The following is a 24,989-nucleotide window of genomic DNA, read 5'->3' as shown; positions in this document are numbered from 1 at the left end:
CTCGGGTTGGACGCCATTCCCTGGTTGAAGAGGTCTGTCATCTTGAGTGTGGGATCCAGGGAAGGATTCCTTCTCCTGAAAAGAGGAAGGAACCTTCTGCATAGTAACACCTTCCAGAGCCAGCCTCAAGCTCCCTCCTTAATCACTGTAGCCTGCCTTCTCCTTAGCTTCCGGCATGGAAACTGGTGGGTGAAAGGCTCTGTTTTCTCTCATTTTTTTTTCCTCTATAATATTAAATTGTTTGCATGACTTGAAGTTTGCAATATTAATAAATGACTTAAACAAGGTAGTCATCCGCTGCATATTAATATTCTAACCTTGATTAAATTGAAGAGGCCACCCTGAAAAAATATTTAAAAAAAAATCAAATTGCGGGGGAAGGGAATCCTGTCATAGACACAAAAAAGACTCCAATTATCTTTTCCCCTACAAGATGTTTGTTCTGTCCATGACTGCTCACACTTCAGCAATCTTGCCAGCAAGACTCAAAAAAAAAAAAAAAAAAAACCTTCTTCCAAAGCCACAGCCTTGTACATAACAGATTGTACAATCCTATTGCCTTAGGCGGGTTAGAGGTTCCTCTCTACAAAGAGCGACACAGAGAAGTGCCAGCATCCAGATACATTTTGGGGGGTACTCCGCATGCTCTTGCCTTGGCTGCAGAAATGGGTTTACATGGAGCCCCATCTTTTATTTGGCTCACAAAAAGGTAGAGGGCTGTCTGAGCCAGACCCTAGAGTTAGAGCAATAACATGTCAGGTGAGCAGGTGGTAAATGGGCTGGGGGAGGGGGAGGGGGGCAGGAGGAGAAGGGGGGGGCCCTGCCAAAGAGGGTACAGGAGTCTTGAGAAAATGCTGGGAAATAAACAACCTCAAGGCAGCTGCGTTGCCCTTTTCCCTGCACGTCCCTCTCAAACGTCTGAGCAACCAGTTTGCTCCCAGAAACATGTTAATTGCCAACGGAGCTCATTAAGGCATGCACATGCAAAACACAGCAAGAAAGATTAACTGGACAAAAGCGCAATAATGAACTGTCAACAATCGGGCCCATCTACAGAACCAGGATCACTCAAGAACTAGGCATTTAGAGGCAACAAAGGATTGTCTGGGACAGGAAGAAAAGACGACCTAGACTTTTGTTTAGTCAACACAATTGATTACAAATGAGAGATTAACAGGATAGCTTCAGATTTTTTTAAAAAGAGGCAGAAAAGAAAAGTCCAATTAAGTCCACCGAATGTTAACTACATTGCGTTCCATGCCTAGCCCCAAAGAAATTCTCATTAAACCATCCCTGGCGATCCCTTTTGGAAAGTAATTTGTCTCCCTGATGGAGCAGAGAAAGAGAATCGTGTAAAAGAAAGCGTTAGTTCTTGGCACAATGAGCTTAGGAGACACACTAGAAAGAGCCAAAGGGGGAGTTAATGAGCATCTGACAAACTACTTGGATTCAGGCCTAGAGAACAGCGATGAAAAGATGAAATTGGCCAACAACTATTCTTTATATCAAACATAAAAAGGCCAATCTGAAATGGGGCTGCTCAAAACTGGATGAAAGTACCTAGCTCAAGAAAAGAGAGCCATGGCCAGGGCCCTTGCTGGACAGTGGGCAGACAGTGTGAAGAACCCAACAGGCCAAGACTTAGGAAAGTAAATGAAAAGCAGGCTCTCCACAGAGGACAGCCTACCCACCCCAGACCTTCGCAGGTACTGAGCTGGAACTCTTGCTGCCCATCCCACAGCCTGGAGATATTCTGAGAGAGAGAATGTACCAGACCAGCATTTGAGGGGAACCTCCCAAAGTTCTTTTAATTTGATAATTAGCTCCTGACATTTACCCCCTCTCTTTAAGACCTCACTTGGCCTCTGGGGGGTACCATATGTTACCAACATATACTTAGGAGATCTACTAGCCTTTCTTTCAGTGCCATTCAAATTTCTCAACCCAATTCTGCATGGGGGAAGAGGTGGCAAGAAAAGCAAGACTTTGTTCACACTTGGCTTGGTGGAATAGGGCATGGAATATTTAAAATTACATCTCATCCTTGTTTGTCAGGCTTAAGAAATTGTCTTATTTTAATACGTCCTTGTTTGAACAAAGTAGGTCAAGGTTATATGTCTAAATAAGACAGGATGCACATGCGCAGTAACTGTAAACATCCAGGCACTCCTTAGAGCAAGAATGTTTGAAGGTTCTTTTAACACAGTGCTCAGTAAAGCTAGCACAGAATCCACAGGTGAGAAGGGGGTTTCAGAGTGGCTCAGCAGCCAAGCACCCCGGAACAAAGCCTGTGCTTCCCATTTCTGATTAGGATGGGTGCCACCTCAGATACTAGAGTAGAGCATTTTGATTTTGAGTCTAGGTTTGTTACTTTTCCTCAGATCCTTGGTAACAGCTATCACATTTCTGAGGGCTTGGCTTGCACCTCGGGCTTTGCTCATGCTTCACAGAGAGAAATACATTGGTGTCTAGAAGTAAGGAAGGAAAAAGAAATACAGCAATTCAAAATAAAAACAGACATCTAAGATTAAAGACGACTCCTGGTTCTCAAAGCATAGAGGTGTTACGGAACCTAGAGAGGTGCTTGCAGGGAGGAAGCCGCCGCTCGGGCTGCAGGCAGACCAGCTTTCTGGTAAACAGTGCTCTTTTTCTCTGAGCTGCGGATCTGACCAGTGAGTGGTCCTTGAGTCCTTCCTGTCTTTTATTTTTAATCAGAGTTCTTGTTTGGAGCCTTTTGTCTTCAAGGAGTTCTACTCTTTATTGTGGCTCCTAAAGGGTTGGTGGATTTCTTAGGGGAAGATGAACCACTCCTAAGGAGAAAGTATCCTATAGTGTTAGGAGCCATGGAACTGACACTGAGGTGAGCTGAGTTCAGATCCTGCCTCAGCTGCAAAGCACAAGCTGACAAAGACCTTTATCTGTTTCTGTATCTGCAAAATGGGCATGTTGGGGGTTGCCAGCAATGATGGCCCCAGCATGATGCTGGTGGGAAGAGAGAACTGAACCCTGCAAGTTGTCCTCTGACCTCCTCAACACACCCAAGTGCGTGTGAGCACACACACACATTTGACACACAACTTTAAACGGACATGGTAAGAATGCCTGTCTGTGGTAAGGATGGAGTGATTAAACAAGTAACTGGGTCTTCAGAACAGCTCCTGGCAGGTGCACGCCAGTCAATCTAAAGGCCTCCTATCAGAAATAATTCCAGTGGGAAACCCCCAACATTTTATAAGAAAACCACTGGAATTCTTTCATTGATTCCTCACTAGACATGGTAGCTTCTTTAGTCTCTTGTTCGTTTATTAACTAATTTATTTCTGAAGATCAAACGCAGGGCCCTGGGCATGCTAGGCATGTACCCTACCATACTTCTTCACCGTATCTTCAAGGGCAGCAAGCTGAGGTGCTGGACAAGTATGACCCCACCCACCTTGCACAATGGAGAGGATATTTATTCTCCTATAATGATTTTTAACACAAATGTGCATAAAAATCACGTAAAGTTTTTGCTAAACTTGCCTCCACCTTATTTCCTGAGCTGCCCAGTAAACCAATCTTGCTGCTTTCCCCCTGCAACCGCAATTTGTTCTGGTGCAGGAGGTTTCCCAGACTCCACTCTGAAAAACAGTGACTTAGCATCTGTGTTCTTTCTCCCACCTCACCCTGATGCTGCCTACGGAAAATGAGGTAGCATTACCGGCTCTTTTTAAATGATTACATTTGGCTATTCATTCAGTAAATATGGTTTGATTACTATTTAGGTGTCAAGTTTTCTACTGGGTTCTAGATTTACAAAGAGGGTTCTGCCTCTGCCCTGGAGGAGTTTATAGTTTAGTAGAGGAGAAAAATACATGCAACAAAAATCTCCACCCGATACGTGGTTATGAAGACAAAATTGGGCATGGAATCCAGTCTGGGTTGGTGTGTGTAGTGGGCATCTGTTATTTCTGCTGCTGATCGTCATTCTCCCGTCTGGTAACAACATCCAACATCTCCTTTGGAGAAGTCACCCCTCCCCCCACTCTCAGTCCATATGGTTAAGGTGGGAGCTATTCCATCCGGCCACGCTTGGCATGTGACCCAGGCTTGGCCAATCAGAGCACAGCAGCCCACAGGCACTGGCTCAGGACTGAGCAGCTGACCCAAAAGGGCCCAAGGAGAGTCCTACCTAGGACTTTTGCCACAGCAGAGACTTCGTATTTGGGTTGAATGTGGTCAGTCGTTCCGGAGTGGCCCTGTTTGCTGCGTTGTTATAGGGAAGATCTTCCTATATTGAGAGTACTGGAAGAGGGGAGCCAGATAATCAAGATCTTGTGCTTCACCTCATGGGACCCTGGTGTGACTGAACTCGGTGTACTGTAGACTTCTCGAGTGTTTACTTTAATAGCGTTTGTAAGCCCTAAGAGCCCCGGGTGATAACTACACAGAAAATAGGGAAGACCAAGATGTTTCTCTGGGAAGAGTGGTTCCTGAGACGTCAAAGAGAAACAGGTGTTAACTCCAGAGGCATAGAGGAAAAAAAAAACTTATCCAGAGTGAAAACCTGAGCCCAGAGGTCCCCAGTTCCGCCGTGTATAAGGAGCTTGATATCAATGGATCTAACAGTGAAGTCTAGTTCTGAGGAGCTGTGGGAATGTGCACTAGAGGCTTGCCTGCTCTAAGACTTGGGTTTCTATTGTGGGAAAAGAGTATGGCAACATCCACCAAAGCAGACGGTAAGAGGACTCGTCAGACATGGAACCCACCTGACCCACTTGCCGCAGACATTGAGGTAAGTGATTGATTGCATCACTAAGGAGTCTCCAGAGGGAGTGACTGGCTTGTATATTGAAGATTCCAAGAATGCCTAAAGGTGTGGTCTTCTGGAGTTAGAGATGTCTTAAGGCCAGTGGACATGCCCTATCAGTGGAAGTCTGGTTACCGTGTTTCCAGGGATAGGAGTGGCGCTAAGTTGCAAATGGGCTGTGGGCTTCCATGGACCAGCTGATTTCAACAATCATCAAGGTCCTCATAGCACCAGCTGCGGGTGATTTTTCTTAACATTCCAAAGATCTGGTTGCTTTGTCTTTACAATCTTTAATATTCAGAATATGATAGAAATGTGGCAAGTGTGGCTGCTGTGTCACATGTACATCAGTAGACGGCAGAGAGGAGAGAGGCTATGTCAACACTCAGTGTTCTGACCTATGAACATCTGAATGATCAGTAGCCTAACTTTTCCTGAAAAGAGAAATTGAGACTGAGACAGCCACCAGTCCAGCACCAGGGCACCCCAGTAGAGAGCGAGAGGGAGCTAGAGGCAGCTAGACTGGGCCGATCACCAGACTCACAGCCAGCAGACCTGGGTGTGGGGAGCGGGGCTGGGAAAACCATACCAAAGATGACACCTGCCTGGTGCCATCATACATGAGCAGGGCATAGCACTCCTGAGACCAGTCCTGAGATGACCCCAGACACTCAGAAACATCTGGCACCATCAAGAAGAGCAAGTATTAGAGAAATGGAAGAGAAAGAGAAACAGAAGGATGTGGCCACAGTGAAGGGAGGCAGAGTTGGAGACTGGAGGGAAGTGAGGAACATCTGATGTGAGTAGCTGGTGATATCACTTGGCACCATGGTGGGGTCCTGGCCTGTGCTGCCACTGGTGGCCATGTCTGGATCCATGGTCCTGCAGTAGAGGTGGGAAACCCTGTCCTATCACACCTCCCCCGAGTGTGGCATGGCTGAGGGAGAGATACCATACTCACCCCTTGCCACATGTGGCAGGCAGGAGACCTGGCCCTTGGGGTCATGAGAAAAAGAGAGCTGGCCCTGCCCCTCACCAGCTGCAGCACTCAGGAAATCGGGCCCTGCATCTCACCTGGGAATCCCAAAAGAGCTGACCCTGATGGTGGGGGCATGGGTGAGTAGGTCAGAGAGTATGAGCATGGGAGAACTGGGCTGGCAACTTGTCTACTGTGCAGCAGTGCGTTCTTGGAAGAGATGCCTTCCCTCCCTCCTTTGTCCCTTGACAACTGTGAAAGGTTGAAAGAGGGAGAACTAGCCATGTCGTTCACCAACTGTACCACTCAGGAGATGGGGCCTTATACCTCACCTGAGCAGCAGCATAGAGCTGGCCCTGATTGTAGGGGTTGCTGGTGAGCCAGCCCTGAAGGCGTGAGGGTGGTCGAACCAGCAAGCTGACCAGCTGAGATACCTCTCAGGCCCAGATCCAGGGCTTTGAGTTGGCTCACCTCAACATCTACCCAACTAATGAACTGCTAGAGTGCATGAAAGGACCAGTCCTACCGATCCAAAACTACAGGATCTTCATGAGACAGGACAACAACTGGATATCTGAAAGGAATCCCAGGGAGGTTCCGGTATTGACAGAGTAGCAGAAGCCAGAGGCCTTGCACCAGATCAACAAATCAGTGCAATGAACATTTGCAAGCAAAGAAGGGTATACTGTGGGCCACACTGACACTACAGCTTCCACAAGATTTTTTTTTTCTCTTTTGGGAGAGGGGAGGTTGCAAGGGTAGAAGGCAGGTACAAGGGGAGGAGAATATGAGTGGAGTGGGGTACTTGAAGTGGGGTGCGCAATGGGTACATGATGTGAAATTCACAAAGGACCAATAAAAAGTTAAAGAAATATCTAGAATATGACTGAATTGGCATAAAATGTGGGAAATTCCTGTCATGCGGCTGGTAAATGGCTTGTAATCTCACTGCTAATTATGGCTTCGATTATTACCACTCAAATACCGGGAAACTTGGTCATCGAGGCATGTAGGACTGCAGTGTTCTTTAGCAAATAAAGTGCTCGAAGCACAGCAAGGGCAGATCTTTCTCACTGGCCTGACCTAGTGCTTATGGGAGCAGATAGCACTGAAATGAAAATGTCTGCCTGTGCTGCAGCCCCGGCTGACCTAGAACTCATTATGGAGGCCTGCCTGAGTGCTAGGATTATGAGTGTGCCCCATACCTGACTTTTTCTCCTTCCTGAGTTGGATGGCTACCTAGTACTGTCTTGCAAGCAGTCACCCTATAGGAATAAAACAAATACTTATTAAAGGCCCACTTATGCCAGACGTGGTGAACAAAACCGATTTTGTCCTTGTTGGTTGTCATCCTAATGTCGGGAGCCGGGTGGCAAAGCAAGATGCATGAAATAATTTCAGAGATCGATGAACACCAGGAAGAAAAATAGAATATGACGACCAGATGGAAAGTGCCTTGGTAAAGGATATTTGAAATAGTTGGTACCTTCTATTCTGGTGCAATTAAACTCTCGGGTGCACCCAAGAACTAAGTCCAATCAGACCAACTAACAATTGTCCCCTCAAATTGACCCACTTGCATTTCATTTTGAAAGCATCTCTCCCTCCCCCACAGCCCAACGTGTCCATTGATTGATCCAACTTAAATTTCCTTGGAATTCAGAAAAGGATTTTTTTCCCCCCTAAGGAATCCCAACAAAAAGCAAAGACCATCTCTGGGCAGCTGGTAGCATTGGCCTTTGACCCACATACAATTTTCCTATCAAATGGAATGGTAATTGATCGAAGTGAAAAATGTTATAGAAAGAGATATTGCTGCCATGTTTCCCAACCGTGCGTTTCCCAGCCAAGTCTCCAGATGGAATCACCGAAGCAACACATCCTTGACTTAAATGTGACTGTTTAACAGTTATATTGGGTAGGCCATATTTTCCACAAGGAGGTGGTTGCTTGTCTTAGGAACTTGAGACTCTTAACAGACTTTTGGGTGAGAGCTTTCCAGGATACCACTCTTTCGATCACACTTCCTGCAGTCGCAGAAGTCAGAGTCCTAGCCTTGGTGTCAGGGGAGGGGAACAGTAGAGTGAACTGTTACACAAGCTCCTCATGCTGGCTTGTAGAGTGTCTGAGGAGAGTGACTGTCAGGATGGCTCCATTGTTTGCGTTTGCCTGTCCAGCCTTTACTACCCTTTCTTCTGGCTTATGAGCATTCTGGTTTTGCTTTCCTGCCCTTCTCACTGAGCACTGTGAGGCAAAGCCCTCTTATTCTAGTCTCATGGGCTGGGAATAGATATGGGGCTGTAACTAGGTCGGGTAGATGCTTTCTCTGGAATCGAACCCTTGAGTAGAGTGAGCAAACTGCAAATAACTGGAGGTCGAGCATCCCAAGGCGACATGGGGCAGCCTGTCACTCCTACATGCTACCCTTCCAAATCTGTCATTTCTACCTTCCCTTTGTCCTCTCAAGAAACTTCATGCCGTTCAACTGAATCTTCCAAAATAGTTAGCATGAATTATATTTGTGTGCCTTGAAATGAGAGATTTGAAGCAGTCATTGGTATAGCTGTGACTCATCTGCTTGTTATCATCCTTTGAAATGGACATGTAAAACTTAGGATCACAGTTTTGGGTTGAGAGAATGGCTCAACAGATAGGAGAGCTTCCTGTGCCAGCAAGAGGACATGAGTTTGAATCTCTTAGCATCCATATAAGAGCCAGGCTTTGCTATGATCCTTTGCCAGCCAACCTAATTAAAAGGCTTGGGGCCTTGTGTCCAGTGAGGGACCCTGTCTGAAGGAAACAAGGCAAAGAGTGATAGAGGAAGCCACACAATGCCCTATTCCAGCTTCCACATGCCTTTGTTCAGACACATGCACCTTCATGCTTACATGCATACATCATACATTCTACACACACTTTATGCACACTTAGATACCCCCTCCTATTCCTTTCCCCACTCCTCGCCAGCATTTTCAGTTGACCTGAATATCATCATGTCTGGGTCTTCAGGCATGCTTAACCTACACATTCTGTGCTTTTTACATGTGTGTCTTTGACTTTGGATGGGGGGGGGGCGGATTTTGGAGAAGATCTCTTTATGTAGCCCTGACTGGCCTGGAGCTCTTGACATGGCCCAAGGTGGCTGTAAGCCTGTGGAAGTTATGTGTCAGCCTTTTAACCTTCTGGAATTTCAGGCCTCAAAAACGTTGTTCAGCTGTGGATGGGTTTTTTCCTCTGAAAGGGTTGTTTTATTTATTTGTTTTGTTTTGTTTTTCTCCCAAGAAGCAAAACATACATGGGGGGGGTGGTAGCCTGTACCTACAATCCCAGGAGTTAGCACTCAGAATATAGAGACAGGGCGAGTTAGAGGCCAGCCTGGGCTATTTGGAAAGGCCCTGTTTCAAAACCCCAAAACTAAGACAGAAAAATAAACACTCAAATAAAACAAACCTGTGTTTAAATTGTCATCTGCAGGAGGTAGAGTCTCAAAGACAAGAGAGTTTAAAAATGACGATTGATGATGGCAATGGAGATCGTTTTTGCATAGAAAGATCTCTTAGGGCAATATGGTTCCATTTCTACCCAGCATTCCCATGATATAGCAGCAACTTGTTAAATATGGTTAAACAGAAATGGGCGAGAGGCTCTCAGCACAGACTCTAGAAACAGTTATGAGATCAAGCCCTGAAATGGTTTGAAGTTTGGCTTCAAGGGTTAGTACTAAAAATCTTTTGTTTGTTTCATTTTGCCTTTTTAAAAAGGTGAGCCATTGGAATGGAATCCAGGGCCTTGTACGGTCTGAGGAAACACACGCTATGTCTGAGCTACACTCCATCCTTTTTGCTTTTATTTTTCCGAGCTGTGCTAAGTTGCCCAGACTGGCCTTGAACTTGCAATGTTCTTACTAACTCTAGTCTCCTAAATATCTGGGATGATAGGCATGGACCTTCGTGCATAGCTCCTTGTTTTGGTTATTGAAGAGAACACATTTGGAGCAAGAAGCTTTCTCCTTTCTCCTTTACCAAAATGCATTCCTACAGTACCACTCAGAACCCCACACGTTAAGTAAGCTTATCAGTACAAATAGGAAATCAAAGGCAGAAATAGGAGAAACATATACAAGCTACAGGGGTTACCAAGAGAAATGATATACTGCCACAAGCACTGAAAGTCCTGATAGCTAAGGCATAAAATCGAGGACAACACACTGTCATCTTGTTATTATTCAAGAGACCTTGAGAGATAAACACAACAGCTTCCTGAATCAGATTTCTTTCAGCACTTTTTTTTTTTTCAAGATACTTCTTCAACTTTGAACATTGTGAAGTGTGCTCATTCCTCTTCATATGGGCTCACAAACCTTAACATACAGGATCCATTCCTTACAGGTTAGCACCAGCTGGGTTGTGCAGTAACAGCTAGAAGGTGCTGGTAAGTTCACTGCCAGCACGGTTTGCAAGGGAAGATGCAGGAAGCTGAAGGTGCCTGATGGCTCTGGCTGACTCATAAAAATGCATGGCTTTAGGAGAATCTTCTCCTTGACCGTCCTTTTCTCTCACATAAATTTCTCATATCTTACACATCTATAATAAAGTGTCTGGGTTTCTCTAGGGATGAGAGCCGGGGAGCAGAGTTGGCTGTTCTGAGTGAGGCAGAGTAAACATGGGATTTAAATTGTAGGTCTAGGATTAATGTTGAGAAGATACACAGAGTCTCTGTGGTTTTCTTTCAAATCTATAAACTTGACATAAGACTACTGACTGTCTACCGCAAAGGAATATCATGTTAGAAAAGTGTACTGGTGTTTGCCATGACGTCCCGGGAGGGGAGCTTTGTAGAACTCGCAAGTGGCTATGAGCGTACAACGTTTTCTTTACATGACTTCTGGGTGGGTGGTAGGAAAGGAATAGCATTGGAAGTCAGTGGTGTGGGCTCTACCTCTGGGACAGCATATGTCTGCTACTGAAGAGACATTTTCTTCATTTCCCATGATTTTTTTTTAACAAGGTCGTTTATAATATGTAGCCCTTGCTGACCTTAAACTTCAGACCTTCCTACCTTAGCTTTCCCAGGGCTGGATAGACAAATGCCAGCTTCCATACCTGGCTTCCTGAATTCTCTGCTAAGGGATAAGTTCCTACTGAGTTTGAGTCTCCCGATTGCTGGTGTTTGGTATGTATCCTTTTCTTTGCTCAGCCTAAGCATCCTTCCTTCCCCTCCACTTCATTCTTGTGCCTGTCTCCTGCTCCTCTCAGAAGTATAACCTGTTGTAGAAAAGTCTTTCCTAGAAATGAAGGAGTGCAGTAACACTGGCTGTTGAGCAGCACCCTGGCCCAGATTTGGCTTTTTATTTATTTATTTATTTATTTATTTATTTATTTATTTACTTTTCTTTCTTTCTTTCTTCTTCTTTTTTTTTTTTAGATATTTTCTTTATTTACATGTAAATTTCTCCATTCCCAGTTTCCCCTCCAAAAAACAAAGAAACAAACAAAAACAACAAAAACAAACCCCTTGCCTCCCCCTTCCCCATGCCTGCCACCCCACCCTCTCCCACTTTCTGGCCCTGGCATTCCTCTACACTGGGGCACAGAACCTTCACAGGGTCGAGGTCCTCTCCTCTTATTGATGATCGAATTTACAATCCTCTACTATACACATGCTGCCTGAACAATCAGACCCCTCCATGTGCAGTTGGCTTTTTAAAGATTAACTATTCTGGGGGAGAGCCTTTATCTCTCCCCGCCTCTTACCACCGGTGTTGGATTCTCTTGGTTCTTCTCTGCCTCAGTCACATCCATGTCTTCCTCTCATATGTCATATATTTCATTGTTCCTTCCAAGTTTGCTCCCCAGAACACTCCAAGTAATAACATGGTAAGGTAAGGTTATGCTCTCATTAGAGTGTCAAGGGCCAAGTCCTATGCCTGGCACATTGTAGTCACAAAACAGTTCTAAGCTGTGAATAAAGTAAAGTTTCTCTTCTTTGAAACCAAAACCAAAACGATGAGTTGCAAATGATACGCAGAGTTCAAAGTGCAGCTGGTGCATGTCCTGTGCTCACAACTGAGGAGAAGAAACTGAAATGAGCAGAATATATACTTATCGTGATAATTATAGTTTACTTAGCATTTGCTATGTTCACAGACTTGATGAATGTTATTTTTAATTTTTCCAACCTGCTAGGCACATGCCATGTTTCAGTTGGAGAAACAGACTCCCAAAGGCTCCTGTAGGTCCTGAGCGGTGATAGGCTAAGCAGGAACTTGGAGCCCACTGAACTCCCGTCTGTGCTCAATGACTTCTCTCCTTGTGAGCCTGGACAGATGTGGAATTTGGTCCTGCTTCTTTTCAGTGGGACTCATTTTTCTCCAAAGTGAAAGCCTTTTTTATCTATATGCTTTCTGTGATGACTGACATTTATTTCTTCGTCTTGGGTCACCAATTTAAATTTCAGCCTCTTTAGCAGCCTAGCCTGTCTCTAGCCCATGGCTCCAGTCTCTCTTCTCCTCCTACTCCTCATCTGCACTGAAATTAGCCTGGATGTTGGCTGCAGTCCTGGCTGCAAGCTTTATCCCTTTGTTTCTGCCTGATGTTCTCTTCCCACCCCGCCCCCTGACTTTGCCTTTAGCTCCTCCTTTAAGGCATCCTTTAAGGCTCCTATCAAATGATATCTCCATCTCAGAACACCCTAAGGATGTAAACTTCCCTGAGCATCTTCTCACTTAACCTTTAAGGGAGCAAGTACTTATCCTCTTTCTTGTTTTTTCTTCTTTCCCTCTTGGATATGTTGCTCAGTAAATAGTTGTTGGAAATCCTTTGGATATCCTCATTCAATGCTCAGAATTCTCCAGTGAGTTATTCTCCATCCCTCAACGGGACCCCTCACTGTCCCTTACAAGGTCTCACCACCATTCCTTCACATCGACTTTTCAGAGTTCATCTATCTACTTCACTTCAACTATTCTGGCCTCATTGGTAGCAAGCAAGTTCCTGCCTCAGGACCTTTGTGCGTGCTATGCTTTTTTCTGGGCCCCCTTTCTCCTCTTCCTTTGGGTGTTTGCTTATACGTTGCTCTTTGAGATTGTGAAAGGCTCCCCTATCAGTCTGCCTGAACTATGACACTTTTTTTTCCTACAAAATAAATAAATCATCGTTTCCCCTTTCCTCTGTCTCCCACAAATACTCCCCATCACCCCCTGTGGCTTTACATGTTATCTTCCTCTTTGCATCAAACTGATGCATAAGGTTCATTCGGGCAAAGATCTTCCTCTGCCCCTTCCCCATTGCATTCCTGGATCCCAGAATGCTGTCATGTATTGTATGTGTGCCTGAAGTACTGAATAAATAAATGGCTGTGTCATCGCTTCTGATAGTCACTGCTTTTCCTGGGCTCTTGAGTACCGGCAAGCCCCCACTGAATCTCTCAGCGAAGAAGACCTAAAAGTACATGCTCTATACAGCCTCCTTTGAAAAGTGTGCTAGCCACCTGTTATCAGGTGGTAGGTACTTGGGGAAACTTGCCCGGAGAAACCTCCTAGTCTGCTTAGACTTACACGAATGCTGCTGATGAGTGTAACAATTAAACAAAATAATGTCTTCTCTTGCTGCCTCTCTCTTCAGACTAAGGAACCAGCTTCTGAAAGTAGGGCAGTGCTAGAAATCCTTGAGCTGTGTCAACCTTCGATTTGTCTCCATTCTTAAGAGAGAAAATCAGAAACCAATCAGAAAGAATTGGAAAGGTTGAACTGATGAGGATTTTCCAACCTTATTCACCCAAAGCAAAAGCTGCAGTTCAGAGGTTATGTGATGACTCTGGCTCTTGCTTTTATTCTTTTACATACACACACACACACACACACACACACACACACACACACAACTAAGGTCATGCTGGCCTTGAACTCAAGACTGACCCTCCTCTGCCCCACTAGAGGTGGATTACATGTGGGAACTGCCCTTCCCAAAATGTGCAGCTGTTTGGTATCACAGGTTGCAAGGTGTTGAATAATGGCTGCCTCTGTGCCAGCTGGGCTCAGTGATGCCACCAGGTTTATTAGGCTGCTGAGGACTGGTCGTGTTGTGTGTCTGCCTCTCTGTTTAAGAAGCCCTACATTGAGTACATGACAACCTCCTTACTGTGGAGGCCCCAGGACCTGCCCCCCAGTCCAGCCTTCTTCTGCTCAGGACCCTGACTTCTGCTTGCCCACCTCTCCTTGACACCAGCATATGGGAAGCAGAGCTCCACACAGTTCATTGAAAAAGGTAAAATGTGAAAACACTGGGCCCCCATGTATTAGAGTTGGAGATGCTAAGTTTTCTTTGACCTAAATATTCGTTATGCCCTAACTACACTTGTTCAATAAGGCACGAAATGTCTCATTTCCATTTTTCTAAAGAAATACAGTTTAAAAAAGTCAGTAGAATTGGTCGTTACTAATTACCCTGATGTTTCTTTTACAGACAAGTGTTAGTGTAACCTAAACACCTTAGAGGACCTCTGTAGAAACTACTTTAGTTTATTTTTATTTAGTTTATAAAGCATATAAATTCTGTTCTTTTGTTGTTGTTGTTGGTTTAGTTTGGTTTTTCAGGACAGAGTTTTTCTGTGTAGCTTTGCCTGTTCTGGAACTCACCCTGTAGATCAGGCTAACCTTGAATTTAGAGCTACACCTGCCTCTGCCACTGTGCCTCTGCCTCCCAAGAGCTGGGATTAAAAGCCTGTGTTACTACCATCAGCAAATTCTATTATTTCTAAGTTTTGGGGTTTTTTTTGTTTTTTAAAAAAATCGGTAACTTTCTGAAAAACAAGCACAACTGACCTTTTGTTCATTGTAAATGACCCTCAAGCCAATATTTGCTCAATCTGGCTCCAGAATTTGCTTCTGCTCAGCACTTAGACTGATCAGTTTTCAGAGATTGTAGGAGAAGAAAATAAATTCTGTCTCCAAATGATGTTTATAATCTCATATCTAAATTAAAACATGTCGATTCCACAGCCATAGTCACTATGGAAATAGAAACATATAGGCCTCGATTCTAAATCAAGAGAGTGTTTAGCTGGGTGGTATATATTTTCCATCATGTCTTTAAAAAATCTGTTACAGTGTATGCATTTTCAAAGACTTGGATTTGATAAGCCTTTAGGAAATCGTCCATGTGCTGGTCAGAGTAGAACAGAGTGTATACTTTGTGTAGTTTCAAATGGGGCTTGTAACATCTTTTCCTATTAATGAAAGCTGTGTCGAGTGATTAGAATTACTATAAGATTTTTAAAAATGAAACAAAAGCACCTATGAAATAAGCCCATGGAAGCTTCCATGGCAAGCAGCTATGGCTAACCACCTCTACTCATTTTCCCCTGAAATCCCGATGTTGTATTAAGAATACTGGCAAGTAGAGAATGGATTTCAGAGTTTAAATAGAATTGCCACTCACGTCTCAATTTACACGTAATTATCAAGCTTAATTTAGCTTTAGAAACTGCTTAAAAATATATTTGCCAGTCCAAAAAAAATTGTTAGCTTAAAAAAGCGAGGCAATAATAGAAGTAATTTATTCTAATGTTGCAGCGTGCAAAAAAGATTTTAAACTTATTTAGAAGTTTTAAGAAGATATAAAGAATAGTTTATTCAGATGAATGAATTATGAATGTCTCTATCCCTTTAAATACCACCCCCAGCAATTAGGTAGCAAATACTCCTTCACCCAGTATCTGCATGCCTACTGTGTGCCAGGCAATGTTCTAAAATCGAATGTCACCCTCCAGATCACATAAAACAAGCATATGCTGTGATCATTTTGCTTTAAATATCACAAGCCAAGCATATAACTCTTTTACATAAAATATATCATTATTCTCATTTAAAAATTACAAAGTCCCTTTCTTTCAAGGAGCTCAGATGTTTTTTGGAGTTAAAATACGTTGTCTTCACATACGCATTCTGATGTTGGAAACCAAGTCCTACCTATCTTTGCTTTGGCCAGGTATATTTTCTAAACACTAGAAATGGGAAAAAGGGTTTTTTTTTAAAAGTGTTTTGGCAAGGATGGTCCATCCTTGTCCACTAATTGCTCATCAATGTTTAAATAAGAGGGGCTCATTCTCCCCTTTATGGTAAAAAGCTCTATTGCCAAAATGCAGTCCTCCCCCTTACCTCCAGGCATAGAATTGGGTCAGCATCTCTGCTGATACCCAAACTCAAAAGTCATTTGCTTATATACACCATGCAGGACCATGTTGTGAAATATATAGGTTAGCCCATCTAAGGGATGTGTTCAGAACTTCAGCCATTTGGACAGCCTTTCTAAGAGTGCAGCTTGTCTCATAATTAGCCAGAATGTGAAGATCTTTCCTGGTAGCAGCTGATGTCTTCCAGTCATGCCTCCAAATGCATTGGGGATAATGATGTGTGAAACTGAGATGTGTGACGGCTCCCCCTCCCTTCTTCTAATGGGGACCAACGCACCAGCCATCTACAATCCCTTACTCTTCTCTGTTTAACCTCGTTCACTGTAATAGCTCTGGCTTCAGACCTCTGAACTGTTCGAATCCTTTGACATCATATCAAGTCCTGCATGACTTGAGGTAAATGACAAGCTGTTTGGGGTGTGGGGGTCACCTTCTCTGCTCTAAATGTTACAAATTGCTTATAAATAATAGATTAGGAGGCTCATCTGAAATTCTGTCTGGAGAATGTGACATTGAGAGCTCTTAGCTGAAAGCAACTTGCAAGAGGCTGAGACTTCAGCATTGAGTATTAAGCATTTTAACCATGATCAGGGGCCTCAAGTCTGATAAAAGTGGGTTAAGGTGATGTCCCTCGGTCTACAGTTTCCCTTTGGGCTACAGAAAGTTGCCTCAGGGTTGAGCCTCATGTGCAGCTCCAACAATGTCCAGATGAGCAAAAGCTCTGCATCTCTTTGGGGCTGGAGACCTTTTCCCAGAAATGATCTCCATGACTTATTTAACTGCTGCTTATGGCTAGGGTTGTGTCACATGTTCATTTCAATGCTAATCAGTGATATGGCTTGGTTTAGATCAACAATAGATCTAATTACTAGCAGGGGTGGGGCCGCTCCTCTGAAAGTACAGTTGTTTTAAAAAGATGATACCTGCTAGAAAACAGGCTGCACTGGAAAGAGGAGCATGGAGAAGGGATGGAAATGATGGGTGTGGCCAGAGGTGTCTGCTACACAAGATCCGGTGAAGGAACACAAGGACCTTAAACCATGACATCAGACAGCTGTATCAGAGTTGATTGGCATCTTCTTATAGGTTAGCAAAATGAAGGTAGAGAGAGAGAGATGTAGCTTTCAGATGGCAACATTTAAACTGTATATTTACTGGCATAATAAAAACAGTATAGATTTATTTAATGTTAGAAGTTTCTACTTAGTATAAAAATAGAAATTGTCTTAATTTTTTTTCATGTATGCAGACAACTTGCTTTGTAAATTGGCCACTACAAGTAACAAACAGAATTTAAGCACTTAACTTCTTTGTGCCTAAAGTTCAAAATATTATCAGTGGAGAAAATTAATTAGCTGAAGTCATCTAAATAAACTTTATAATTTGTTTTCCTTTAAGTTTGATTTGACAGCTAGGTTAAACCCAGATTTGGGGTAAAATGTTTCTGATGCTACTTGGCATGCTTTTGAAATACATTATGTGTTGCCGCAGAATTTACACGATCAACATTTAGATGTCACCAGAGAGACATACATCTTTGCACTGCGATAGACATTATCAGGCACTCGCAGAGTAGCAGCAGCTACTCACATTGAACTTCAAGAGGCAACCGAGGAAATGTCAAGAAGCCTTGCATTTTTGGAAGTCGGAAGCTCAGGCAGCGTGGGCTTTCCGTTTTGAATTTGCATTCAAGTGACCAGCAAGAGTTTTATGAGCAGGATTCCAAGGATTCACAGAAGAGACAGAAGTGGGTGGCTTACTCCGTACCTTACAAGCTTAACAATTGCCAGCTCGGCTTTGGGCTTAGCCTCACTTAGATGATGTCCTTCTATTATTTAGTTTTTAAAAACTGAACTGCATTTTGAACTTTTTTTTTTTTTTCTAGAAAGAATCTCCTAAGTCCCAGGGAGGTTTGGCTTTCTTTGGAACCAAAAATGACCTTGAATTTCTGGTCTTCCTGTGAGGTGTACTGGGACTACAAGCAAGTGCCCCCACATAGGTTTAGGTGGTGCTGGGGATCGAACCCAGAACATCACGCACAATAGGCAAGCACTCCACCCACTGAGCTATGTTTCCCAGCTCGTCGTGTGTTTATTGGGGAAAACATACAGAGCAGTAGAGAAACATACAGAACAATAAAGAGCACAGGCCAGCATCCTTGATTTGGAAAACTAAAGTGGCCCCAAATCTGAAGCTTCTCTGGGTGCTGACATCTCTGTGGGAAACTTTCTACCTGCTCTCACATGATGGGACACTGTCAAGCTACCGTCACAGAGAAACTCTGAGCACTTAGGTGCATGAGAGGCAGACATCAATTTTCTTATTAGACTTGGGTACATAATAGGTGTGTTATGTATGTGTAAATATTCTAAAATAAAAGCAAGTCTGGAGGCAGTGATCTGAGGCATTTCTTGTGCAGGATTCCAGCCTGAGTCTTGAGCCTGCCTAGCCCCAGACACAGCACTGAGGTCCTGACTGGCTGCCTTGGTCCTTCTCTGGCTTTTCACTAGAGCAGCAGCCATTTGTTGAAGAGCTATCTTTTTTTTTTTTTTTTTTTTTTTTTTTTTGTTTATTCACCTTATATCCTGATCGCTGTTCCCTCTGAAGAGCCTTAAAGCAAGTTCAGGATACTACTTTTTATAGTATGATACATACATACTTATTCATTTTGGTGCTATTACATGAACCCAGTGCTTGGAGCTAGTACTTGAATATTCTATCACTGAATTACAGCCTCAGCCTTGAAATTAACTAAAACTGGTCTTGGTTAGCATACTTAGTTTCAGTATGGTCTGTTCATTCCTGTATAACATTGTACTTTTCCCATATTCACCTCTCTGCTTGAAGTACATATTGAAATGTAAAAAATTGCATTCATGCGTGTGTGTGTGTGTGTGTGTGTGTGTGTGTGTGCGCCCGCTGTACACGTTAGTGTGGGCATGTGTGTGCCACAGTGCACATGTAGAGGTCATATGATGACTTCGTGGCATCAGTCCCAACCTTTCACCTTTATATGTGTTCTGGGACTAGGTTGTCAATCTGCGTAGCCAGCTCTTTATCCACTGAACCATCTCACTGGCCCCACATTCATTTCTTAATGTGAGTCTCAGTCAAAAACATATTGAAAGGTCACTGCCAAGGGCATTCACTAGGTTTCCTTAAGCATTTCTTGTAGTCAGGAAGTTTTTTTTTTGCTTTTTAAGATGTACTTATTTACTATGTATACAGTGTTCTGCTTGCATCTATGCCTAGATGCCAGAAGAAGGCAACACATCTCATTATATATTGTTAAAGGTCACCATGTGGTTGCTAGGAATTGAACTTAGGACCTCTGGAAGGGCAACCAGTGCTCTTAACTTCTGAGCCATTTCTCCAGCCCTGGAAGTTTTTGTATGTACAAAAAAAATGACATGTAATTTGAAAACTTTACTGGAGAAATGGTTTGAGCAATAACAAGCACTTGCTGGCCCTAAGAGGACTAGAATTTAGTTCTCAACACCTTGCTGGGTAGCTCACAACTGCCCATAACTCCAGTTCAAGGGAATCTAATAACCATTTCTGGCCTCCATGGGACCACACTCACACTTGAGACATGAATTTACATATACATGAATTCATTCTATATTTGTGTAAGTAAAAATATCAAGAATTAGTGCTAGAGAGATGGTTCAGTGGTTAAGAGCACTTGCTGTTCTTGCAGATGACCTGGCTTCTATTCCCAGCACCCACATGACAATTTACAGCTTTCTCTTAACTCCAGTTCTAGGGGATCCAATGTCCTCTTCTGGACTCTAGGGGTACTGCATGAGTGCTGCGATTACTGTTTCAAAGATTCACTGAAACCTTGGTATTGAGACTCCTGCCAGGGAAGCAAGCAGGCTGACTGTAAGTCTCCACCTCTTCCTCTGTCCCCTCAAATAAAATCCTCCAGTCTCACCCCCAGTTCTATCTTCAACAGAACACTTGCTGCAGCCTCCTCCCGCCACTCTCAATTCCTGTGGATCTCACAGATCTTTCCCTTCTAACCCCTCAACTTACGGCTTTGCCCTAGACTCCAACTCTAGCAGGCATTCCCTGCTAGTTCAAAGGCCACTAACAGAGAAGCAGGTAGGCTAACTGTAAATCTTCACCTCTCCTTCTGTCCCAGATCCAATACCCCAGTTTCATCTCCAGCTCTGTAGCAAAAACCATTCCTTCCCTCTCTGATCCCAGCCCCACTGATCACGAAGATCTTCTCCTTCAACTATCCTTCCCCCAACTTATCCTGTTATCCCAGTCTCCAACATCAATGGGCATTCCCAGGGAATACTCCAGCTGAGTAGGTCAGGGAAACAAGTGCCTAGATGACAGCGTAAAAACACAATAATAGACAGAACAATATGTCACCAGTAGAGCCCTGCAACCCTCCAGTGTGCTCTGCAGTGCGCCCTGAATATTCCAACAGAAGTACAAGAAAAAGACCTTAAAACAGCCTGTATGAAGATGATAGAGGTTCTTAAAGGAGAAATGAATAAATCCCTTAAAGGAATCTGGGAAAACAGACACAAACAGTGGAGTAGAATAGATAAAACTATTGAAGACCTGAAAATAGGAGTAGAATCAGTAAAGAAAACCCAAACTGAGGGAATTCTGGAAACAACTTAGGAATTTAAACAGAGGCAAGCTACATAACCAGAATACAAGAGATGGAAGAAATTGAAGTATGCTAGAAAATATAGGTACATTAGTCAAAGAAATATTAAATCTAAAAAAAAAATTCTGACACAAAATGTCCAGAAAATCTATACACTATGAAAAGACCAAATCTAAGAAAAATAAGAATAGAGGAAGAAGAAGGAGAAGAAACCCAGATCAAAGGCCCAGAAAATATTTTCAACAAAATCATAGAAGAAAATTGCCTAACCCAAAGGAGATTCCTATAAAGGTACAAGAAGCATACAAAATACCAAATACATTGGACCAGAAAAAGAGTTCCCCTTGGCACATAACAGTCAAAACACTAAACATACAGAACAAAGAATATTAAAACCTGCAAAGGAAAAATACCAAGTAACACATAAAGGCAGACCTATTAGAATTACATTTGACTTCTTGATGGAGACTCTAAAAGCCAGAAGGGCCTGGACAGGTGGACTCCAGACTCTAAAAGACTACCAATGCCAGCCCAGACTATTTTACCCAGGAAAACTTTCCATTACTATTGATTTAGAAAATAAGACATTGTATGCTAAAACCAAATTGAAGCAATATTTGTCTATAAATCTAGCCCTACTGAAGGGTCTAGAAGGAAAACTCCAGCTGAATGTTCACTAAAACCATGAAAACACAGGGAATAAATAAAAATAAATAAATAATAATAAAATAAATATAAAATAAATAAAATATAAAATAAATGAAAAATAAAAATAAATAAAACATAAATTAAAAACCCCACAGGGAGTTAAAAAAAAAAAAAGGACAGCTGGGCAGTGGTGTGTATGCCTTTAATCCCAGCACTTGGGAGGCAGAGGCAGGTGGATTTCTGAGTTCAAGGCCAGCCTGGTCTTCAGAGTGAGTTCCAGGACAGCCAGGGCTATACAGAGAAACCCTGTCTCGAAAAACCAAAAAAAAAAAAAAAAGACAGCAATATCAAAAGAAGGGGAAGGGACACACACACACATATACCAACAGCAGCACTACCACAACTACCACTACCACCACCACCAACAACAAAATAACAGCAATCAATAATTACCGGTCATTATAATATCTCTCAATATCAGTGGACTTAATTACCCAATATAAAAGGCACAGAACAGAATAGATGTGAAAATAGGGACCCATCCTTTTGCTGCATCCAAGAAACACACCTTAACATCAAGGATAACCTTCACCTTAGGGTAAAAAGATAGAAAAAGATTTTCCAAGCAAATAGACCTAAGTACCAAGCTGGTGTAGCCATTTTAATATCTAATAAAGTAAACTTTAAACCAAAACTAATCAGAAGAGATGAGGAAGGACACTACATACTCATTAAAGAAAAAGTTCATCAAGATGACATTTCAATTGTTAACACATATTTCCCAAATATAAGGATACCAAGTTTGTAAAACAAAAAAAACAAAAAACAAAAAACACTACTATAGCTTAAATCACATATTGGCTCTTACACACTGATAGTGGAAGACTTTAATACCTGACTCTTACCACCAGACCAAAACTAAACAGAGAAATGCAGGAGATAACAGATGTTATAAACCAAATGGACCTAACCAATACCTAGAAAAACATTTCACCCAAACACAAAAGAATATACCTTCATCTCAGCACCTCATGGAACTTTCTTCAAAACTGATGACATATTCAGACACAAAGTTCAATAGATAACAAGAAAATTGAAATAATCCCTGAATCCTATTTGACCACCAAGGATTAAAGCTGGATATCAGCAATAACAGAAACAACAAAAAGCTTACAATCTCATGGAAACTAAATAGCTCTCTACTGAATGGAAAATGGATCAAGACAGAAATTAAGAAAGAAATTAAAGAATTTCTAGAATTTAATGAAAATACATACATAACACAAACAAATTTATGCAACACAATGAAGCCGGTTCTGACAGGCAAGTTCATAGCACTAAGTACCTACATAAAAAAAACAAACAATTAATAAATGGGACCTCATGAAAGTGAAAAGCTTTTGTAGGGTAAAGGACACTGTCATTTGTAGTGAGAATTTTGGTTTCTTTGAAGATCCAGTTGTGTCCTATGAATGTGTTTTTGTTTTAATCCTAGGTGTGAGGTAAGAGGCTGTTTCACATTAGGTGATTATGATTTGCATCATGCACTAGCAGGGAGGTGATCTTTGCCAGCTGCAGAGAGTTTAATTCTGGGTACTCTGGAGAGGGTATAAATGCAAAAGCCTGGGGTATAAATGAGAGGGACTGTAGCAGCCACTGCTCTTCCTGGTGCTCCTGGTTCCTGTTGTTGAGTTTGACAAGAAGTTGGAGATATCCTGACTATGAAGATTGGAATGGCCCCAAGAAAGTTGAAATCCTTATTCATCAGGAATTAGTCTAAAGAGGCTAATGCCCTCTTACCCTCTACCTACCTAGTATTAGTCCCTTCTAATTACCTCTCCCCTCTCTCTTGGGGGTTTGGATAGGATTAGGGTGGAATAAATGTAGGTAAGTGTGGTAAGTTAAGAACTCAATATAGTACCCTCTCACCCCCTGAATAGAACCAACAATGTGGTTAGAAAAAAATGGGAAATTTGGTTTCTAATGCAGTAGAGGAGATGGCAGGGTATGAAGGAATGAATATACTATTTCAGGATATCAGTAAAAAAAGAAATGTTTTTTTATGACTACTAACACTGGGTTCTTTCCCATTTTACTCCCAGAGAGGATTGTCTATGCCCCCTTCCCCCTCTAACCTTCTTTCTCTTACATTATGTTAGGGGATTGAATGGAATAAGGATGAAGTAAGGGCTGGAAGGTAGAGGTATAAAAACCCAATAAAATACAAAAAAAGAAAGAAGGAAAAGAAAAGAAGAAAAAAGCCAACAGTCATTCAGACAAAGTAGCAGCCTGCAGAATGGGCAAAGATTTTACCAAGTCCACATCCAATAGAGGACTAATATCCAAATATATAAAGAACTCAAGAAACTAAATAGCAGGGAAAAAACAACAAATAATCCAACTAACAGACTTCTTAATTGATGAACTTCAAGTCGTTGAGAAATGCTTAAAGAAATGTTTAATATCCTTACCCATCAGGGAAAAGCAAAACAAACAAACAAAAATCCAAACCAAAACAAAAAAACTACTTTGGTATACCAAATTACACCTGTCAGAATGGCTCAGGTCAGTAATACAAGTGACAGCTCATGCAGGTGAGAATGTGAAATAAAGAATAACACTCATCCACTTCTGGTGGGAGTGCAAACTTTTACAACCACTATGGAAAGTGTGCAGCTCCTCAGAAAGATGAGGATCAATCTACCTCAAGATCCACCTATCCCAGTTTGGGCATATAGCCAAAGGATGCTCCATCCTACCAGGAGGATACTTGTTCAGCCATATTTATTGCTGTTCTATTCATAATAGCCTGAAACTGGAAACAACTTAGATGTCCCTCAACCCAACAATGGATAAAGAAAATGTTGTACATTTGCACAATAGAGTATATTATTTGGCTGTTAAAAAATGACATCATGAAATTTGTAGGCAAATAGATGGAACTAGTAAAAAAATCATCCTGAGTGAGGTAACGTAGATATAGAAAGATAATTATGGTACATATTCACTTATATATGGATATTAGCCATTAAATAAGTGATATTCTCTCTAGAGGTTATGTATAGAGGAAGGAGCTAGAGGATCTCCCTCAGAGGAGGACATGGAATAGATTTTATGGGTAGACTTGAGGTGCAGCAGAAACAGGAGGATCAGGTAGGAAGCAGAGAAGGAGTTGAGGGAGGGCACACAGGTAGAGACAGAAAGGTAGTGGATTCCCATGGGATGGTGAGGTGGGGAGGGATTAGGAGGAGTAGAGAGGGGAGGAAAACTGTAATCAGAACATATATTATATGAGGAAGTAATCTATTTTCAATAAAAGGGGGAAATTTTAATTGTTTTTAACTGATTTTTTAACTGATTCTGCTTAGAGTTTTCAGTGGTATGAAGAAAAATTTACAAGCCCAGAAAAAAAAAGAAGAAAAGAAAAACAGAGAAAAGAAGGGAAATTTGGTATTGTACCTTTCAGGCACAAGCATTTCATATTTGCTCTTCCAATTGTCAAAAATAGTTTCCTTCTCCACTGCCCATTCTGGCTTGATTTTGTCCTTTCTTCTTTTAAATTCAATCTCTTATTTCTCAACTACCTAATTTATTTATATGTTTGTTTGTTTACTTATTTACTTATTTATTTATTTATATTTTTGAGATAGTGTTCCACACTGTACCACAGGCACACCTGGGACTGGATGTTTCCATCAGCCTTCCAACTGCTAGGATTGCATGTGTGAGCCACCATTTCAATCTGCTCCTTT

General features: G+C 42.3%; 1 non-coding gene across 1 annotated transcript; it reads left to right on the top strand.

Moving 5' to 3' along the window:
* The first annotated feature begins 5,092 nt into the window (after nt 1-5,092).
* Nucleotides 5,093-5,221, top strand: LOC116073460. Its single transcript, XR_004111815.1, has one exon. It is a non-coding gene; the product is annotated as a small nucleolar RNA SNORA17 (small nucleolar RNA).
* The last annotated feature ends 19,768 nt before the right edge of the window (nt 5,222-24,989 follow it).

The sequence above is a fragment of the Mastomys coucha genome, unplaced genomic scaffold (assembly GCF_008632895.1).
Source record: "Mastomys coucha isolate ucsf_1 unplaced genomic scaffold, UCSF_Mcou_1 pScaffold10, whole genome shotgun sequence".
NCBI classification, from domain to species: Eukaryota; Metazoa; Chordata; class Mammalia; order Rodentia; family Muridae; genus Mastomys; species Mastomys coucha.
Note: the sequence above shows the minus strand (reverse complement) of the source record. Positions and strands in the feature narration are given on the sequence as shown.